A 22178-nucleotide genomic window follows, 5' to 3' on the forward strand; every position below is an offset into this window, starting at 1 on the left:
CCAAAGAACTTATATGTATGACACATGGATATGAACGAAGGGTTGGGGAATGGTGGAGGGAGGGGCAGTGAAATGCAGAGGGTGATAAAGGGGAGGAAAAAAATGGGACAACTGTAATAGCATAATCAATAAAATATACTTTAAATAAAGAACATTTGTGATTCAGGGGAAGTTAAAATATCAACAGTGATTGAAGATTGGAGGAAGTTAATTTCAACCTTCATGAATGACTCTGAGGGGTTCAAGATTTCAGTGGAGGAAGTAATTGTAGATGTGGTGGACATAGCAAGAGAACTTGAATTAGAAGTGGAGGCTGAAGATGTGACTGAATTTCTGTGATCTCATGATGAAACTTGAACAGATGAGTTGCTTCATATGGATGAGCAAAGAAAGTGGTTTCCTGAGATGGAATCTACTACTCCCAGGTGAAGATGCTGTGGAGATTGTTGAAATGACAACAAAGGATTGAGAACATTACATAAACTTAGTTGATAAAGCAGTAGTAGGGTTTGAGAAGATTAACTCCAATTTTGAAAGATGTCCTACTGTGAGTAAAATGCTATCAGACAGCATTGCATGCTACAGAGAAATTGAAGGGAAGAGCCAATTGACGCAGCAAACTTTGTTGTCATTTTAAGAAATTGCTACAGCCACCCCAACCTTCAGCAATCACCACCCTGATTAGTCAGCAGCCATCAACATCTAGGCAAGAGTCTACCATCAGAAGGTTACGACTCTCTGAAGGCTCAGGTGACAGGTAGCATTTTTTAGCACTAATGTATGAAAAAAAATTTTTATCCTCACCCAAGGACATTTTTTCATTGTTTTCAGAGAGAGAGGAAGGGACAGAGAAAGGGAGAGAGAGAAACATCACTGTGAGAGATAGCACTGATTGGTATGCTCCCTGACGGTGAATGCAAACACTCCAACCACCTGAGCCACACCAGCCAGGGCACTGACATAGTTTTAATTGAAGTATGTACATTGCTTATTTTAGACATAATGCTATTGCACACTTAACAGACTACAGTATAGTGTGAACACAATTTGTTCATGCACTAGGAAACCAAAAAATTTGGGACTCACATTATTGTGATACTTGCTTTATTGCAGTGGCCTGGAACTGAACCAGCAATATCTCTGAGGTATGCCTGTATTCAGTTCTTTCTAGCCTCGCTTATTCCTGGTTTAAAAAACCCCTCTTGCCTAACCCTTGAGATACTTGTAGATCTTATTGTGAGAGTATTCTCTCCATTAGAATAGGCCCTACTCCCTATTGCAATATTCTCTTTTGACTCCTTGAGATAATTCTTTCAACTAGTCTTTCCTTACAAAGTCAGAATTTGTTTATTTTTCACACATTATTTGTGTAATGCAAATTTCTTTCAGAATAACATTACTCACTGAAGATTTATTTCTTAGGCTATTTCCAAAACTATTCATACAGATGGTTTAATGGTAACTTTATCATTCAAATAATCCAAGAACTGCCTCTCAATTACTTTTTCAGATTTAAATTTTAATTAGTAACTATACTCCAAAATTCTTGTGATCTAGTGTACAGAATGAGTTTCCTACCTATTATCACTCATATACCAAGGGCTTATGATTTCAATAAACTACCAAAATCTCTGCCATTATCTATTTTCCATTTCTATACTTCTGGAAAATTTTTCTAAATCACAATTTTAAAGCTAGCAAAATGTGGATTTGAAAGAAAGTATATAGGTTTTTATATAAGAAAAGAGAACTGAAAAAAATGAAAAATGAAGCACAAATTAGTCCATATAGTGGAGGAGGGGAACACTTAAAAAAAATCCAAGCTGCTTATTACAGAGTAAAAAATGAGCAGCCTCTCATTTCACATTTTCCAAACTGTTACATTTCTTGAATATGGTATTAAGATGAAATTGAATATGTAAGCTAAAGAGCTTTGATAGCTTTAATATATAAACATGAGAGCCATATCTAAACCATGTAAGATGGGACATCCAGATTAAGGGATGTTTATGAGTAAAATGTTGATATTATAGATTATGACCAATATACTATATGTAATATCAAGCCACATTTATACCTAGAATTAAATAATTATGAATCATTTTAGTTTAACAAATAGTCATATAATTTCAGAAGTAGATAATGTGGATTTAAGTCTTCTCTGCATTTTTTTAAAGGCAAAAAAAGTTAAGATAAAAAAATTAGGGTTTTCTTTTCTACACAGTTGCTCTTATGAATAATTACTATAAATTGCCTCAGTTTTGGAGATTCATCAGCAGGTACTCACAGAAAGTAACTGTCAACAGGATTTGGTTAGTAATACAATTATAAACTTCACAAAAGTAAAACTGGTATCTTATTTTAAATATAGTTGCCAGAAATGCTTGGTACAACACAGCAAAATGATCTAATCATTAAAAACAAACACATTTGTTTTTCAAGTTGGCTTGTTAGCCTTTCAAAGCTTCAATATAGTCACAAAAAGAGCCACCAAGGGAAAACAGGCAGATGTACCATCAAGGCAGTTTGCTAAAACAGCACTCCTAATTTATTGCCTAAGATCTATGGAAATACATGATTTTCTATATAAAAATAAAAATTAAAACCCCCCTGTAGGAACATATACTATCCAGTGAGCCATTTTGTAATTAAATGACTACTCTGGTCAGGAACTATGATTTTTTAGATTAACAAGTAGCCCATATACTTTCAGAAGTAGGTAATGTGGATTTAAGTCTTCTCTGGATTTTTTAAAGGCAAAAAAAAAAATTAAGAAGAAAGAAATCATGTCCCCCCCACTCTACATAGTTGATCTTATGATAGTTTAGTTACTGTAAATTGTCTCAGCTTTAGAGATTCATCAGGGGGTGTTTTGCTGAAAATTATTCCACTACATTGAAGTTCATTTCTAATAGTTTTTTTTTCAAACTACTCCATGAAATACAAAATCCTTTTTGTTTTCACCAAAGGACTACTATTAACAAATATCATTTAAAAAATACTAGATAAGCTTAAGGAGTCCATCAGCCATAAGCATCCATGAATAATACCTATAATCAGAATGATTACCTAATAACTTAAAAACAACATTAAATTAATATTGCATGTGTATATGACATGGCACATAAAGGATAATTCCTTAATGTTAGAAACAATGGGTCTTATCATTTCAAATATTTAATTTTTAGAATATAATATAATATATTAAATCTATGATCAGGGCTTAACAACACATGATCAACCTGTTCAGGAAAATGAAACAGAAGTATAAGCCTTAACATCGTGTAATTTCTTGGATTTTTTCTAACCATTTCAAATGTAAGCCATAGTGGAAGAAGTGGTGACAATAAGAAAATGTAACTGCAAATAATAGGTTTTGGCAATGCTTTCAGCATGCAAAAGGGGAAGATATAGATTTATTAGCTAGGCCAGTAATTATTCTACAAAATGAACATAAATTTCCTATGTAAATTAAGTCTATTAAATATTCATGTTTCCTGAGGAAAACAACGGACAGTTTTTGATTATGTTATCAGTTACATTAATCAAAGTTCTGCCTATACAGAACAATTTGGATTATTTGAAAACCAAAACCTGAAGCTAAAATGTTTTTGTCTATATGCCCAAATTTTTGTGTGCTATTTATCCATTCTGTGGATGAGTGTATAGATCATGAGGAATCTAAAAAATGGTTTTATTTAAAAATAATTGTACCTTAACAGAAAGTACAAAAATAGTACAGAGAGGTTCTCTGTACCCTTAATTCAGTTTCCCCCAGTGGTAACATCTTATATAACTAACTATAGTACATTATCAAAAACCAGGAACTTGACATTGGTACAGTTGACAGACCTTATTCAGATTTCACCAATTTTACATCTACCTGTGTATGTGTACAGCTATTCAATTTTATCACCATGTGTAAATTCACGTAGTCGCTACCACAGCAGAGATATAGAAATGTATTTTTAAAAAATCACACAGTCTATGACCTTTAGAAATACTTTTTTAAAACACAAAATAATTCCTTTGATATTCACCCAAGTAGCTGCATGCATCAATAGTTTTTTTGTGTTTTTCCCCCCCTGAGTAGTATTCCACGGCATGGATGTGCCACAATTTGTTTAACCACTAACTCATTATAATACATTGTAGTTCTTCCTATATTTTACCTCTTTCAAATGGAAACTCTATGTGTTGGCCACCATGAGTAATGCTGCAATGAACACAGGGGTGTGTATATCTTTGCAAATAAATGTTTTTGAGTTTTTCAGGTAGATACCCAGGAGACGGATTGCTGGGTCACATGGTAACTCTATTCTTTGTTTTTGCGGAATCACCATACTGTTTTCCAGAGTGGCTGTACCAGTGGAGACAACCAGAGTGTCCTTCCATAAAGGAGTGGATAAAGAAGATGTGGTACATATATACTATGCAATACTACTCAGCCATAAGAAAAGATGAAATACTGCCATTTGTGACAATATAGATGGACCTTGAGAATATCATGTTAAGCAAAATACATCAGTCAGAAAAGCTAAGACCCATATGACCCATATGATTTCACTCATAGGTGGGATGTAAAACAGATTCACAGACACACACAATAGTATGGTAGTTACCAGAGGGAAGGGAGAGGAAGGGTAGTAAATGCTAAAGGGGGCCAAATATATGGTGATGGACGATGATTTCACTTTGGGTGGGGGGCACACATTGCAATATACAGATCATGTATCATAGAAATGTACACTTGAAACCTATAACCATAGGATCTTGTTAACCAATGGCACCCCAATAAATTTAGTTAAAAAAACACAAAAAATAAAATTAAAAAGTAGAAATTCTATGAAAACCTGATTACAAGTCTTAGTGTGAATATACGTTTTCCTTTCTCCGGGACACACATTTCCCTGAAGTACAATTGCTGGACTGAATGGCAAGTATATGCTTAGTTTCTTAAAGAAACTGCCAAATTATTTTCCAGAGTGTCTGTACCAATTTATATTCCCACCAACAGTATGTGAAAGATCCAGTTTTTCTCATATCCCTACCAGAATATATTATCTTTTTTAACTGTAGCCATTCCAAAGTTGTGTAACAATATCTCACTGTGGTTTAAATTTCTATTTCCCTAATACATAATGATGTTGAACATTGTCATGTGCTTGGTAACAACTCATATAATCTTCTAAGAAAAATGTCCACGTCTTTTATCCACTGTCTAATTGGATGGTTTCTTTTTCTTCTTTTTACTGTTGAATTTTTTTTTGTCTATAGATTGTACATTTGATATCATGTCTAAGAACTCCATCTCCTAGGTCTCAATGACTTTCTGGTATGTTTTCTTTTAAAAGTAGATGATTATTTTACATTTAATTCTACAATCCACTTTGAATTAATATGTATATAAAACACGAGGTTTAAGTTTAGGTTCAATTTTTGGCTTATGGATGTCCAATTGCTCTAACACCATTTCTTATAAAAACATGATCAATTCTTCACTTAATTGGGTTTGAAGCTTTGTCAAAAATCAGTTGGCTGTACTTAACTTATGTGGGGTTATTTCTGGGCAATCAAATCTGTTTCATTGATCTATGTGTCTAACCCTCTGCAAGTACCACACTGTATTATTATAAGTAAATAAGTATTAAATGGGGTAGAATGATTCCTTCCACTTTACTACAGTTTTTCTAAATTATTTTAACTATTCTTGTTCTACCGTGGTTCCATATACATTTTAGGATAAGACTTCTATATCCACAACAAATCATCCTAGGATTTTAAATGGAAATGACACAAACCTACATAAAACTTTGGGGAGAACTGACATCTTTACTATGTTGAGATTTCCAATTCATGAACAAAGGATATTTATTTATTTATAACTTTGAGTTTTTTATCAGAGTTTTGAACATTTTACCATAATGCTCTTACAGGTTTCATGTGACTTAAACCTAAGAACTGACTTTATTTTGGGTAATTGCAAATCATGTTGTATTTTTAATTGTGTCTTCCAGGTGTTCTTTGCTAGTATATAGAGAAATACAATTAATTTTGTTATGTTCCTCTCCTATCATTGATGAATTCATTTATTAGATCTAGGAGTTTTTAAGATCCTTGGGATTTTGTACATAGACTTTCATGTCATTTGCAAATAGAGTTTCATTCCTTTTTCCTTTTTCTTGAGCAATGTGGCTGCGGTTTATTTTTTTCTTTTCTACAACACATTATCTGTACAGCATTATTGTGTGTTCACTATCCCAATTCTCTGTTCATCACCATTTGTCTCCCTACACCCTCCTCCACTTTCCTCTAGGAATCACCACACTGTCATCTGTGTCCATGGCTTTTTTCTGTTTTTTTTTTTTCCCCTCAATCCCTCCAACACCCCACCCTCAATGGCTATTGACTTGTTCTCTATCTATGAATCTGTCATTATTTTGCATTTTCGTTCATTTTGTTCCTTAGATTCAACATAAGAGTGAAATTATATGGTACTTGCATTTCTCTGGCTTATTTTTCATAGCATAATGCTCTCCAGGTCTATCCATGCTGTCGCAAATGATAAGATTCCCTTCTTTTTTACGGCCAAGTAGTATTCCATTGTGTAAATGTACCACTGATTTTTGAATCCACTCATCTACTGATGGACATTTGCACTGCTTCCAAATCTTGGCTTTGTAAATGATGCTGCAATGAACATAGGGACACATATATTCTTTCGAATTAGTGTTTCAGGTTTCTTTGGATAAATTTTCAGAAGTGGAATCACTGGGCCATAAGGCAGTTCCAGTTTTAATTTTTTGAGAACCCTCCATACTGCTTTACAAAGTGGCTGAACCTATATGCATCCCCACCAACAATGCATGAGGATTTCCTTTTCTCCACATCCTCACCGACACTTGTTCATGGTTGATTTATTGATGGTAGCCATTCTGATAGGTGTGAGGTGATATTTCATTGTGGTTTTAATTGGCATTTCTCTGATGATTAGTGATGCTGAGCATCTTTTCATATGGCTATTGGCCATCTATATGTTCTCTTTAGAGAAATATTTATTCAGGTCTTTTGCCAATCATATCACATTGGATTGTTTGGTTTATTTATTTTTTTCTTGTGTTGAGTTTTAAAAGTTCTTTATAAGTTATGGATATTAACCCCTTATCAGACATATTGGCAAATATGAATATGTTCATCCATTCAGTGGGTTGTCTTTTCATTTTGTTGATTATTTTTTTTGTTTTTCAAAAATCTTTTAGTTTGATGTAGTCCCATTTATCTTTTATTTCCCTAGCCTGAGAGAATATGTTGGAAAAAATATTGCTCTGAGAAATATCTGAGATTTTACTGCCTATGTTTTCTTCTAGGATTTATATGGTTTTGAGTCTAATATTTAAGTCTTCAATCCATTTCGAGTTTATTGTTGTGTATGGTGTAACAAGGTGGTCTAGTTTTCTGTTTTGTACATACATGTCCATTATTCCCAACACCATTTACTGACTAGACTACCGTTAGCCCATTGTATGTTTTTTTCCTTGTTTATCAAATATTAATTGAGTATAAAAACATGGGTTTACTTCTGGACACTCCATTCAGTTTCACTGATGTGTATGTCTGTTTTTATGCCATTACCATGCTGTTTTGATTACTCTACCTTTGTAGCACAGCTTAATATCAGATAGTGTGATTCCTCCAACCTTGTTCTTCTTTCTCAAGATCACTGTTACTCTTTCAAGTCTTTTGTGATTACATATAAATTTTTGGAATATTTATTCTAGGTCTGTGAGATATGCCATTGGTATCTTGATAGAAAGTGTATTGAATCTATATACTGATTTAGGTATTGAATCTATATACTGGTTATGGGCATTATAATGATAATTCTTCCTATCCATGAACATGATATATACTTCCACTTATCTGTATCTTCAGCTATTTCTTTCTTTAATGTCTTAATTTTCTGAGTACAGGTCATTTACATTCTTGGTTAAATTTATTACTAGGCATTGTTTTTAAAGCAATTGTGAATGGAATTATTTTCTTAGTTTCCCTTTCTGATAGTTCATTATTGGTGTATAAAATTGCAACTATTTCTGGATATTTATTTTCTTTCATGCTAGTTTACTGAATTCATTTATGAGTTCTAGTAGCTTTTTGTTGTCATCTTTAGGGTACTCCATATACAGTATCATGTCATCTGCAAATAATGAGTTTTACTGCTCCTTTCTAATTTAGCTGCCTTTTATTTCTTCTTCTAGTCTGATTGCTGTGGCTTGGACTTTCAGTACTATGTTGAATGAAACTGGTGAAAGCAATCATCCTGTCTTGTTCCTGATCTTAAGTAAAATATTTTTACATTGCGTATGATGCTGGGTGTGGGTTTGTTATATATAGCCTCTATTATGTTCAGGTATGTTCCCTCTATTCTCATTTTGCTGAGTTTTTATCATAAGTGGATGCAGTATTTTATCAAATGCTCTTTCAGCATCTATGGATATGTTCATGTAGTTTTCATCCTTCATTTTGCTTATGTGGTATATCATGATAATTGATTTGCAGATATTGTATATGTTGCATCTCTGGAATAAATCTCACTTGATCATGGTATATGATCTTTTTGTATATGATCTAGTGTATTGGTGGATCCAGTTAGGTAATATTTTATTGAGGATTTTGGCATCTATGTTCATCATGGATATTGGCCTATAACTTCTTTCTTTGTAGTATTTTTATCTGGTTTTGGAATTAGGATAATGCTGGCTCCCAAAATGAGCTTGGGAGTCTTCCCACCTCTTGAAGTTTTTGGAATAGTTTGAGAAATATAGGTGTTAGTTCTTTGAATATTTGGTAAAATTCACTTGTGAAGCCATCTGGTCCAGGACTTTTGTTTGTTGGGAGTTTTTTTTTTTTTTATTACTGTTTCAATTTCAATAGTTGTAATCTGTGTATTCAGATTCTTCCTGATTCAGTTCTGGAAGACAGTATGTTTCTAGGAATTTATTCATTTTGTCCAGATTGTCCAACTTGTTGGCATACAGTTATTTATAATGTTTCATATAGTCTTTTGTATTTTCTTCATGTCAGTTGTTACTTCTCTTTCATTTCTCATTTTATTCATTTAGGTTCACTCTCTTTTTTTTTCTTGATTAGCCTGGTCAAAAGTTTGTCAATCTTGTTTATTGTTTCAAAGAATCAGCTCTTGGATTGATTGATCATTTGCACTTTTTTTTTTTTACTCTATGTTATTTATTTCTGCTCTGATCTTTATTATTTCCTTCTTTCCACTCAGTCTAGGCACTGTTTGTTATTCTTTCTCAAGTTCCTTTAAGTATAAAGTTAGATTGTTTATTTGAGCTTTTTCTTGTTTCTTGAGATAGCCCTATAATGCTATGAATTTCCCTCTTAGGACTGCTTTCAATGTGTCTCACAAACTTTGGGTTGTTGTGTTCTCATTTTCATTTGTCTCCAGGTATCTTTTGATTTGTTCCTTCATCTCACTGTAAACTCATTCAGTGTTTAGTAACATGTTATTTAGCTTCTATGTGTTTTTCTGTATTTTTCTTATGATTGATTTCTAGTTTCATACCACTATGATCAGAAGAGATGCTTGATATGATTTCAATCTTCTTAAATTTGAGACTTGTTTTATGTCCTCACATATGGTCTATCCTATAAAAGGTTTTATGTGCACTGGGAAAGAATGTATAATCTGCTGTTTTGGTATGAAATACTCTGAAGATATCAATTAAATCCATCCGATGTAGTGTGTCATTTAAGGCTGCCATTTCCTTGTTGATTTTCTGTTTGGAAGATCTATCCATTGATGCCAATAAGGTCTTGAAATCCCCTACTATGACTGTATTACTGTCAATCTCTTCCTTTATGTCCATCCACATTTGCTTTATATATTTAGCTGTTCTTATGTTGGGTTCATGGTATGTTTACAAGGGTTATGTCCTCTTCTTGTATTGCTCCTTTTATCACTATATAGTGTCCTTCTTTGTCTCTTACTATAGCCTTTATTTTAAAATCCATTTTGTCAGATATATGTATTTCTACCCCAGAATTTTTTCATTACCATTTGCATAAAATCCTTCTCCATCTTTTTACTTTTAGTCTGTGCGCATCTTTCATTCTGAGGTTGGTCTCTTGGAAACAGGATATATGAGATTCTAGTTTTCTTATCCATTTGGGTATTCTGTCTTTTTAAAAAAATAAGTTTATTTATTTATTTTTTAAAGATTTTTATTTATTTATTTTTAGAGAGGGAATGGAGGGAGAGAGGGAGAGAGAGAGAAACATCAATGTGCGGTTGCTGGGGGTCATGGCCTGCAACCCAGGCATGTACCCTGACTGGGAATCGAACCTGGGACACTTTGTTTTGTAGCCCGCGCTCAATCCACTGAGCTATGCCAGCCAGGGCTGTATTCTCTCTTTTGATTGGAGTATTTAAACCATTTACATTAAAAGTGATTATTATTTTTTAAAAATATTTTTATTTACTTTTACAAACAGAGAGGGAGGGAGTGAAACATCAATGTATGGTTGCCTCTTGCGTGCCTCCTACTGGGGACCTGGCCTGCAACCCAGGCATGTGCCCTGACTGGGAACTGAACCAGCAACCTCTTGGTTTGCAGGTCTGCACTCAATCCACTGAGCTACACCAGCCAGAGCTAAAAGTGATTATTGATAGGTACATATTGACTCCATTTTATTCTTTTTTAAACAGATTTTATTTACTTATTTTTTAGAGAGAGGGAAAGGAGGGAGAAAGAGAGGGAGAGAAACATCGACATGAAAAAGAAGCATCAATTGGTTGCCTCTCCCACATCCCCAATTGGGCTGTTGGTCCACCACCCAGGCATGTGGCCCAACCGAAAATTGAACCAGCAGCCACTTAGTTCACAGGCTAGCACTCAATCCACTGAGCCACACCAGCCTGGGCACCATTTTATTCTTTTAACTGTGTTCCTCTGTGTTTTTCCTTTCTTCTTCTTAAAGCAGACCCTTTAAAATTTCTTGTAAGACTGGTTTGGTGGTAAGAAATGTTTTCAGCTTTTTTTGTGTGTGTGTTGAAGCTTTTTATTTCTCCTTCAATTTTAAATAATAGCCTTGCTAGGTAAAGTAGTTTTGGTTGTAGGTCCTTGCCTTTCATAATTTTGAATATTTCATGTCAATCCCTTATTGTCTGAAATGAAATAGTTTCATTTCTTTCAAGTCCATGTGCTTATATTATTTGTTCTTGCCATATTCTGATGTCTTACCACACTAGGCTGACTAAAAATGGTGAGAGCATACATCCTTATGCTGTTCCCATTGTGAGGGTTTGAAAAACACTCTGAATAAGGTTTTTTTTTTTTTTAAGTATCTAAAGTTTATGCCTAAAATCATTGTTTCTAATTTTTTATTTTTTGCATAGAGAAGTCCAGTTGTACCAGAACCATGTGTTGAATAGTCTGTACTTTCTCCACTGGATTGCTTTTGCCAGTTTGTTAAAGATAGCTGACTCTATTTGTGTGGTTCTATTACTGGGCTGTCTTTTCTTTTCTTTTTTAAAAGTGTATTTTATTGATTACACTATTACAATTGTCCCAATTTTCTCCCTTTATACCCCTCTTCCCTGCACTGCTCCCCTCACCCTCCAGCACTCCCCCCACCCACAGTTCATGTCCATGGGTTGTACATATAAGTTCTCCGGCTTCTCCATTTCCTATACTATTCTTAACTTCTCCCTGACTATTTTATGGCTACCTATTCTGCTTCCTATTCCCTGTACCTTTTCCCCAAACTGGCCCCCTCCCCCTCCCCACTGATAACCCTCCATGTGATCTCCATTTCTGTGATTCTGTTCCTGTTCTAGTTGTTTGCTTAGTTTTTGTTTTTTAGGTTCAGTTGCTGATAGTTGTGGGTTTGTCATTTTACTCTTCATAGTTTTTGATCTTCTATTTCTCAGCTAAGTCCTTTTAACATTTCATAAAATAAGGGCTCGGTGGTGGTGAACTCCTTTAATTTGACCTTATCTGGAAAGCACTTTATCTGCCTTTCTATTCTAAATGATAGCTTTGCTGGATAGAGTAATCTTAGATGTAGGTCCTTGCCTTTCATAACTTGGAATACTTCTTTCCAGCCCCTTCTTGCCTGCAAAGTTTCTTTTAAAAAATCAGCTGATAGCCTTATGCGAATTCCTTTACAGGTAACTCTTTCCTCTTGCTGCTTTTAAGATTCTCTCCTTATCTTTAATCTTACATAACCTTACATAATCTTACATAATCTTAATTATATGTGTCTTGGTGTGTTACTCCTTGGGTACAATTTCTTTGGGACTCTCTGGGCTTCCTGGAAGTCTACTTCCTTTGCCAGATTGAGGAAGTTTTCCTTCATTATTTGTTCAAATAAGTTTTCAATATCTTGCTCTTCTCCTTCTCTTTCCGGCACTCCTATGATTCGGATGTTGGAACATTTAAAGTTGTCCCAGAGGCTCCTAAGTGTCTCTTCATTTTTTTGCATTCTTGTTTCTTCAGTCTGTTTCAGTTAGATGCTTACTTTTCCCTTTTGTTCCAGATTGCTGATGTGAGTGCCAGTTTCCTTCCCTTCACTGTTGGTTCCCTGTATACTTTGCTTTATTTCACTTTATGTTGCCTTCATTTCTTCCTTCTTTTCACAACTGAGCTCAATGAATTCTGTGAGCATTTTGAACTCTGCATCAGATAGGTTGGCAATCTCCTCATCACTTAGTTCTTTTGCTGCAGTTTTGATCTGTTCTTTCATTTGGGCCATATTTCTGTGTCTTGATGTACCTGTTACATGTAAGGGGTGGAGCCTTAGGTGTTCACCAGGGCAGGGCAACCCATGTCACTGCTTTGTGGCACTATCTATGGGGGAGGGTCAGATAGGGAACAATGTTGCTTGCTTTGTTCTTGTCCCACTTTCCATTACTTCCCACAAGCGTTTTGTGTTCTTTAGGTGCCGATTTGCAGGTGAGTGGGTTTGTGCTCATTTTAGGACCCTCTTGTGAGGCTGGGAGTCTCTCCCGCCACTACAATCCCCACAGATCTTTTCCTCAAATTGTGGTTTTGAGTCCTTAGTTGCCTGCGCTGAAACCCAGGGTTTCGCGGTCCATCTTGCTCCCCAGCTTTCCCCCAGCCTTGACCGTGCGTGAATGTGGGATTGCTTGTGCAGTCTGCCAGCCACTGCCTTGCCCACCCTGTCCTCTCTACCCCACTGCCCATCTTATTCTCTCCTTGGTTTATTTTTTTTATTCTTGTTTCTCATCCTATATTGTTGACTGTTTGTTTCTTCCTTATGTTCCAAATCATTGATTTGAACCCCTGCTTCCCTCCCTCGAAGTAGACTTACTGTGGATTTTTCTTTATTTCACTTAATGTAGTATTCATTGCTTCCCTTATGTGTTTCCATACTCAATGACATCTCTGAGCATCCTTATCACCACTGTGTTGAACTCTGCATTTGATAAGTTGGCTATCTTCATTTCGCTTAGTTGTCTTTCTGGAGTTTTTGATGTATTCTTTCATTTAGGCCATATTTCTTTGTCTACTCAACTTGGCACCCTCCCCATGTTTGTTTCTGTGTATCGGGTAGAACTGCTTTGACTCTGTTTTGGTGCACCTGTTACATTGTAAGGGGCAGAGCCTTAGGCATTCACCAGGGTTCACTGCTTTGTAGTACAGTATGCAGTGGAAGGGTTGAGAGGGAACAATTATACTTGCTCAGCCCTGCCTTGTTTCCATCCACTTCCCTCCACTTCCTGTATGTGGCGGGAGCTCTTCTAGCTGCTGACCTGGTGCTGAATCCCAGAGTGGGCAAGTATGCATATGTTTTAGGGCTATTCGGATCCTTTTAATGGACTCTTCTGAGAGATCAGCAGTTTCCGCCACTGCCCCAATGCCCCTGATCTGGTTTTTACTGCCAAAGTTATGAGGCTTTCTTTCCCTGGTGCTGGAACCCTGGGACGTGTGGTGTGGCCTGGGGCTTGGGTGGCTTGCTCACCAGGTATCCCTCCTAGTTCTTACCCACCATACATGAATGCTAGGCACCACAGCCACTGCCTCACTGCCATGACCACACTGCGTCCTCTCAGCACTGGCTCCATGTCTTTGCCCCTCCTACCCATTTGGATGAATATTTCTTCTTAAAATCCTTGGTTGCCAAACTTCCATACAGTTCAATTTTCTGGCTCTTCTGGTTCTATTTTATTTTGAGGTTAGTTGTGATCTTTCTTATGGTTATGTGAGAAGGTGATGTGTGCCTACCTATACCTCCATCTTGGCTGGAAGTCTCCCAAACTGTACTTTGCAACCCCATGGCTATTCTGTAACTATCCATTTCTACTTCTTCATCCCCTCACCTCTTCAGCCATTCCCCCAAAACCCCCTCTCATGTGGCAACCATGAAAATGCTCTCCATATCCATGATTCTGTCTCTGTTCTTCTTGTTTGCTTAGTTTTTCAGATTCAGTTGTTAATAGGTTTATGTTTATTGCCATTTTATTACTCATAGTTTTGATCTCTTTCTTTTTTTTTTTTTTAAATAAGACCCTTTCACATTTCATATAATAATGGTTTGGTGATGATGAACTCCTTTAGTTGTTTTTTTTTTTTCTTGTCTGGGAAGCTCTTTATCTGTTCTTTGAATCTAAATGATAGCTTTGTTGGGTACAGCAATTTTGGCTATAGGTCCCTGCTTTTCATGTCTTTGAGTATTTCTTGCCAATCCCTTCTAGCCTGCAAAGTTTCTTTTGAGAAATCAGCTGACAGTCTCATGGGAACTATCTTGTAGGTAACTGTCTCCTTTTCTCTTGCCGCTTTTAAGATTCTCTCTTGATCTTTAACTTTTGGCATTTTAATTAAGATGCATCTTAGTGTGGGCCTGTTTGCACCCATCTTGTTTGGGACTCTGTGGTTCCTGGACTTGCATGTCTATTTCTTTCACCAAATTAAAAAAAAAGTTTTCTTTCATTGTTTTTCAAATAGATTTCCAATTTCTTGCTCTTCCCCTTCTCCTTCCAGTACCCCTATGATTGGAATGTTTAAATTTGTCTCACAGGCTGCTTACACTATCCTCATTATTTAGTTATTTATTTTGGATTATTCTTTCTTCGTTTTGTTCTGATTGTTTTTTTCCTTCCTTATATTCCAAATCATTGATTTGATTCTTGACTTCATCTACTCTACCACTGTTTCCCTGTAAACTGTCCCTTATTTTAATTAGTGTATCCTTTGTTTTTGCTTGGATCTTTTTTTTTATGCTGTTGAGGCCCTAAGTTCCTTGAGCATCTTTATAACCAGTGTTTTGAATGCTGCCTCTGATCGATTGCTTATCTACATTTCATTTAGCTCTTTTTCTGCAGCTTTGATCTATTCTTTCATTTGGGCAATGTTTCTTTGTCTCCTCATTTGGAGCCTCCCCCAAAACACGGAGCCTCCCCGTGTTTGTTTTTATGTATTAGATAGAGCTGCTTTGACTCCTTGTCTTGGTAGCATGGCCTAATGTAGTAGGTGTTGTGTTGGGTCCAGTGACATAGCCTCCTTTACCACCAAAGCTGGGTATTTAAGGTATGCCCTTTGTGTGGGCTGAGTACACCCTCCTCTGGTAGTTTAGCCTTGATTGTTGTTGGCAGGTCAATGGGAGGGATTTATCCAGGTCAGTGAGCTACAAAGACTGGCTGTGGCCACCAACCACTAACCTCCATGCACCATGGAGGATCAGCTGTGCAGGGGCAGAGTGGTGGTGCTCCAAAGTGGTCTGTAGCTGCGCACCAGCTGTGCACGTTCTGGGGTTTCCCAGATGGTTCAGTCCAGGTCAGCCAGCACTTGTGTTCCTCCTGGGAACTCCTACCATGAGCTACAAAGTAATCTGCAGATGGCTGCTATCTATGCTGACCTAGGAGGTTCCTGGGCAAAGCCAAACTGTGATCCAAAGCTGGCTGCTGCTAGTGCCAGCCTTGCTTGGGCCACTTAACCAGATGTCGGGGATTGAGCGCTTGCTGAGGCTGGTTGTTGCTTGTTTGAGAGGTTTTAGGAAGATGTGAAACTTGAGCTGAACCAGCCATTCATACGGAAAAGCAGCTTGAGTTGTCTCCTAAGTTGGGTCTGGCAGACTCAGGTATTCCCTAGGGCGAGAGAACCATGGGAGCTAGATTGATAGAATCTCAGAGATGTCCCCTGCCTGCTGGGTCTGTGGGGTGGGGGCTCAGTAAAGGAGGCCTCTGCTCACCTTTGCGTCTGAGAGAAAGCTGTTCCCAGCTCTCTCTTTGATGCCAGACACTTCTGTTCCTCCTCATATGCCACTTGTGCCTTCCAAGCTACTACCCTGGTGCTGGAGCTCAGATGTAGTGAATCTGAGTAAGTCCATGTGCAGGTACTTTGAGAGGCACTGATTGAGACTTGGTATTTCCTTTCACCAACTCAGTCTCCACAGGTTTTTGCAATCAGAAGTTATGGGGGCTTATCTTCCTTGCACTGGAACCTTGGGCTGAGGGGCTTGCTGTGGCGCTGGAACCTCTCCTCCCTAATTTTTATCCACCACATATTTGGTTTGGTATCAGCCTATTCCATGTTCCCATGTCTCTTACCAGTTTGGATGGATGCAGCTTCTTTAGTTCCATAGTTGTTGGCCTTCCCATTCAACTTGATTTTTGAGTGATGGTTGTTGTGCAGTTTAGTGTAATTTTGATATGGTAGCATGAGGAGGGGAGCCGTATTTACTTACACCTTGTTGACCAGAAGTAGGAACCAAAGTTGTAAATTTTGATGAAGCCCAATTTATCTATTTTTTGGCTTTTGTGCCTTAGTTTTCATATTTATAAAACCATTGCTTCATCCAAGGTCATAGTTTATTTCCATGTTTTCCTCTAAATGTTTTATAGTTTTAACTCTTACACTTAGATCTTTTATCAATTTTCAGTTAAATTTATACATGACACACAGTAGTGGTCCACCTTCATGTTTTTGTCTAGTTGTCCTAGTACTGGACAACTGGACAAAACTGAAGGTACTATTCTTTCTCCTTCAAATCATCTTGACACTGGTTGAAAACCATTTGACTATAAATGAATGGTTTATTACTGGATTAATTCAATTCCTTTAATCTACATGTCAATCCTTATGCCAGTACCACACTATGTGTATCAATGCAGCTCTACAGGAAATGTGGGTCCTCCAACTTTGTTCTTTTCCCCTAAGATTGTTATGGCTATTTGGGGTTTCTTCCTTTCCTATGTGAAGAAACATATGATTAGTCTTTTGATCAACTTAGGGAGTACTGTCTTTTGATTGATGAACATGGGAAGTCTTTCCATTTATTTACTATGTCCTTCATTTGTTTCAACAGTAGTTTATACTTTTCAGTTTACAAATATTGTACTTCCTTAGTAAAGTATAATCTTCAGTATTTTATTCCTTTCAATGGTGTCTGTTAGATGAACTTGTTTCTTATTAATTCCATTTTCAGATTTTTCACTGACCGTGTATAGAAATACAATTGGTTTCTGTATAACGATCATATATCTTGCTAAACACATTTATTAGAACAAATAATCTGTTGCAGTTGATTCCTTAGGATGTTGTATATTCATGGTCATGCCCTCTGCAAACAGAGGAAGTTTTATTCCTTCCTTTCCAATCTGAATGCTTTTTATTTTTCTTGCATAATTTTCCTGACTAAAATTTCCAGTACGATGTTGAATAAAAGTGCCGAGAGCACACATCCATAAAGCATTCATCTTACACTATTAAATATGACATTAGCTATTGGTTTTTCTTAGATGTTTTAAAAATCAGGTTGAAGAAGTTCCTTTCTACTCATAGTTTGTGAGTGGTTTTTATCATTAATGGGTATTAGATTTTGTTAAATGCTTTTCTTTATCTCTTGAGATGATCATGTGATTTTTGCCCATTATTCTATTAATAGGGTATATTACATTGCTTGCATATTTTAAATGTTGAACCCAGCATACATTTCTAGGATAAATCCCACTTACTCATGTCATATAATACTTTAAAATACCTTTAACAGATATAATGAACATACCATGCAATTTGCCCACAAAAGGCATAATTTAATGGATTTTAGTATATTCACAGTCATGCAATCATCACCACATTTAATTGCCTCAAAAAAAATCCGATATCCATTAGAAGACAACCTCCATTCCACCTTTTTCCAGGCCCTGGTAGCCACTAATCTACTTTCTTCTGTTACTATAGATTTGCCCATTCTAGATACTTCAGGTGAACAGAATATATATTATGTGATTTCTTGTGATTACCTTATTTCACTTTGCATAATGTATTCAAGGTTCATCCATGTTGTAGCTTATATCAGTATTCCATTTTGTTTAATGACTAAATGAATATTCCACTGCAGAGATATACCACATTTTGTCTAACCATTCATCAGCTGATAGACATTTTAGGTTCTACCTTTTAGCTATCATGAATAATGCTGCTATTAATATCCATATATAAGGCTTTATGTGGACATATGTTTTATTTCTCTTGGGTAGAGACCAAAGGGTAAAATTGCTGGGTCATATGATAACTGTCTTTTCATTAATGAGGAACTATAAAATATTTTATATATCGAGACTTCCGGCATGACGGAGGAATAGGTGGACGCAACATACCTCCTCGCACAACCAAGATTAGAACAACAATAATTTACAACAATAATTTACAGTCAGAATAACGCCCAGATCTGGCAGAGGATTTATCTGAATCGAAGTCAGGTAGCCAAGAAGCTGAAGTAGACGCGTTCATCCGGACAGGTAGGAGAAGACGAGCCGGGTGGGCGCGGGGCTGGCTCGGGTCGGCGGTGCGCGGAGGTCGGGGAAAGTTTGGCGCGAAATCGGCGCGATAGCCATTCGGGGCACAAGAACGCAGCAGCGGTGATCCCAGAGTACACAAGCTGCGGCTGGCAGACCCAGAGGGGTAGCGATTGTAGACCAGGGCAGAACTCGCAGCCCGGGAGCCCAGAGAAGGGCCTGAGTCCAGGAGAACGGAACTATCGCCATCATTTTCTCCCGTCCCCGCTCCCGCCCCCGCCCCGCCCCGCCCCCACACATAACGTCACAATCTAGCGACTGGGGTGCCCACCCCGGTGAACACCTAAGGCTCCACCCCCCACCGTAACAAGAGCAACCAGACCAGAAAAAAAAAAAAAGGAGAGACAGGGGAAAAGCATGTTTTCAACAGAGCAGATCAGTCCCCCAGAACTCATCCTTTTGAGCGACCAAGAAACAGCCCACCTATCAGATGCGCAGTTCAAAACACTGGTGATCAGAAAGCTCACGGAATTGGTTGATTTTGGGCACAATTTAGATGAAAGGATGCAGGTTACCATAAAAGAGATGCAGGAAGATACGCGGAGGAGAGCCAAGAGTGAAAGGAAGGAATCTGAGTCTCAAAACAATACAGTGGGCCAGAAGGAAGATAGAATCAACCAAGCAGGAAAGCATGATGAAGTAAGAATTCAAAAAATCGAGGAAAAGATTAAGAACATCCAAGACACCTTTAAACGTTCCAATATCCGAATTATAGGGGTACCAGAATGGGAAGGGGAAAAGCAGCAAATTGAGCCCGTATTTGAACAAATAATAAAGGAGAACTTCCCCAATCTGGCAAAGGGAACAGTCTTCCAAGAAATCCAAGAAGCTCAGAGAGCCCCAAAGAAGTTGGACCCAAGAAGAAACACACCAAGGCACATCATAATTACATTAGCCAAGGTAAAAACGAAGGAGAGAATCCTAGAAGCAGCAAGAGATAAGGGGACAGTAACCTACAAAGGAGTTCCCATTAGACTGTCAGCTGATTTCTCCAAAGAGACCTTACAGGCAAGAAGGGGCTGGAAAGAAATATTCCAAGTCATGAAAGACAAGGACCTACATCCCAGATTGCTCTATCCAGCAAAGCTCTCATTTAGAATGGAAGGGCAGATAAAGTGCTTCTCAGATAAGGCCAAGTTAAAGGAGTTCATCATCACCAAGCCCTTATTTTATGAAATGCTAAAGGGACTTACCTAAGAAAAGAAGATAAAGAAAAGACATGTATAGTAAAAGGACAGCAAACTCACAATTATTAACAACCACACCTAAAGCAAAACCAAAAGAAACTAAGTAAACAATTAGAACAGGAACAGAACCACAGAAAAGGAGGGCACATGGGGGGTTAGCAGCAGGGGGGTGGGAGGAGGAGAGAGGGGGAAAAGGTATAGAGAGTAAGTAGCATAGAATGTAGGTTGAAAATAGATAGGGGGAGGGCAAGAATAGTATGGGAAATGTAGAAGCTAAAGAACTCATAAGTATGACACATGGACATGAACTAAAGGGGGGAAACGTGGGTGGGAGGGGGGTACAGGGGGGAGGGGAGAGAAGGGGGGAATGGGACAACTGTAATAGCATAATCAATAAAATATATTTAAAAAATATTTTATATGTTGCTGGATTCAATGTGCTAGCATTTGCTTGAGGACAGGGGTGTTTGTATTCATAGATATTGCTTTGTAGTTTTCTTGTGGTGTCTTTGTCTAGTTTTGGTAAAAGGATAATGCAGGGACTATAAAGTAAGTTGAAAAGTGTTCCTTCTAATTTTTTCAAAAAATTTGTTAAGGAATGATGTTAATTTTCTAGCTGTGTAGTATAAGTCACCAATGAAGTGCCTGGGTGTAAACCAGGAGTGTCCAACCTTTTGACATGTCTGGACCACACCAGAAGAATAAGAGTTGTCTTGGGCTACACATTAAATACATTGTGACATACAATCACCAAAAAAACTCAATGTTTTTCAAGAATTATTTATTCATTTTTAGAGAGAGGGGAAAAGAGGGAAAAAGAGAGGGAGAGAAACATTGATGTGTGGTTACCTCTTGCATGCCCCCTTACTGGGGACCTGGCCTGCAATCCACGCATGTGCAATTCAATTGCACTGGGAATTGAACCGGTGATCCTTTGGTTTGCAGGCCTGCACTCAATCCACTGAGCTACATCAGCCAGGAAAATCTCGTAATATTTTAAGTAAACTTATGATTTTGTGTTGGGCTGCATTCATAGCCATCCTGGGATGCATGCAGCAGGTTGGATATCCCTGGTCTAAACTTTTCTTCATGAAAAGTTTGGATAACATGTTTAGTCTCTTTTCCTGTTTAAGGTCCATACAGATATTCTATTTATTTTTGAGTCAGTTTTGGTAGTTTGTCTCTTACTAGGAATTAGTCCATTTCATCTAGGTTATCTAATTTGTTGGCATATGATGGTAATATTCTTTTACTTTTGTAATGTCAGTAGTAATGTCCCTTTTTCATTCCTAATTTTATTAATAAAAATTATTTCTTTTTAGACTGATACGTCTAGATAAAGGGTACTTAATTTTTTATATTTTTAAAGAAATGACTTTAGCCTCATTGATTTTCTCTATTTTTAAATTCTTTATTTCTTTTCTAATTTTTTATTATATCCTTCTTTCTGCCTGCTTTGGGTTTAGAGTTCTCTTCCAGTTTTTTAAAGTCAACGGTTAGGTTACTAATTTGAGATCTCCTCTTTTTTTGTTGTTGTTAGTTCATGTCTTTAATTAACTCATATACAATTTCCTTATCTGAAGCAATAGGTCAGACAACATTTGCCACAATAATATCTGTCAAAGTGGCCAGAAAAATTCCAGTACCACATTCACCTGAAGGTCTCTGCTAAAGAAGGCAACTGATTTTGCCATTTTTATACACTTTGTACTATTTCAGGACAGCCAGCACAATCTTCTATCCCATGCTTATTTTTCTTGGGAGTGGTGCAAGACCTCTCCTTCCTCTTCTTAGCACCACCATGAAGTCTCAACACAAGACAAAGAGTGGACTCCTTTTTAGTGTTGTAGTCAAACAAAGTACCTCCATTTTTCAGTTGCTTACCAGCAAATAACAGTCTTTTTGGATCAGGAGGAGTTCCTTCTTTATCCTGGATCTTGGCCTTTACATATTTTATTGTAGCTGAGGATTCAACCTTGAGAGTGTCAATCTTCCCCATAAGGGTTTTCACAAAAATTTACATCTTGATGGGGATTCCACCATAGGTGGTAGATCAGAAAGCGAGATCTTTCTTCTTTTTTTGTTAGGCATTTACAATAATATATTTCCCCCTAATCACTGCTTTTTCTACATCCCGTAAATTTTGGTAT

At 37.1% G+C, this 22178-nt stretch overlaps 1 protein-coding gene and 1 pseudogene across 1 annotated transcript in view; both read right to left on the reverse strand.

Moving 5' to 3' along the window:
- CASK (calcium/calmodulin dependent serine protein kinase) overlaps positions 1–22178 on the reverse strand; it is a 441363-nt gene that overhangs the window by 308134 nt on the left and 111051 nt on the right.
- LOC114504742 lies at positions 20972–22051 on the reverse strand (annotated as a pseudogene).

Source organism: Phyllostomus discolor, chromosome X (genome assembly GCF_004126475.2).
Source record: "Phyllostomus discolor isolate MPI-MPIP mPhyDis1 chromosome X, mPhyDis1.pri.v3, whole genome shotgun sequence".
NCBI lineage: Eukaryota > Metazoa > Chordata > Mammalia > Chiroptera > Phyllostomidae > Phyllostomus > Phyllostomus discolor.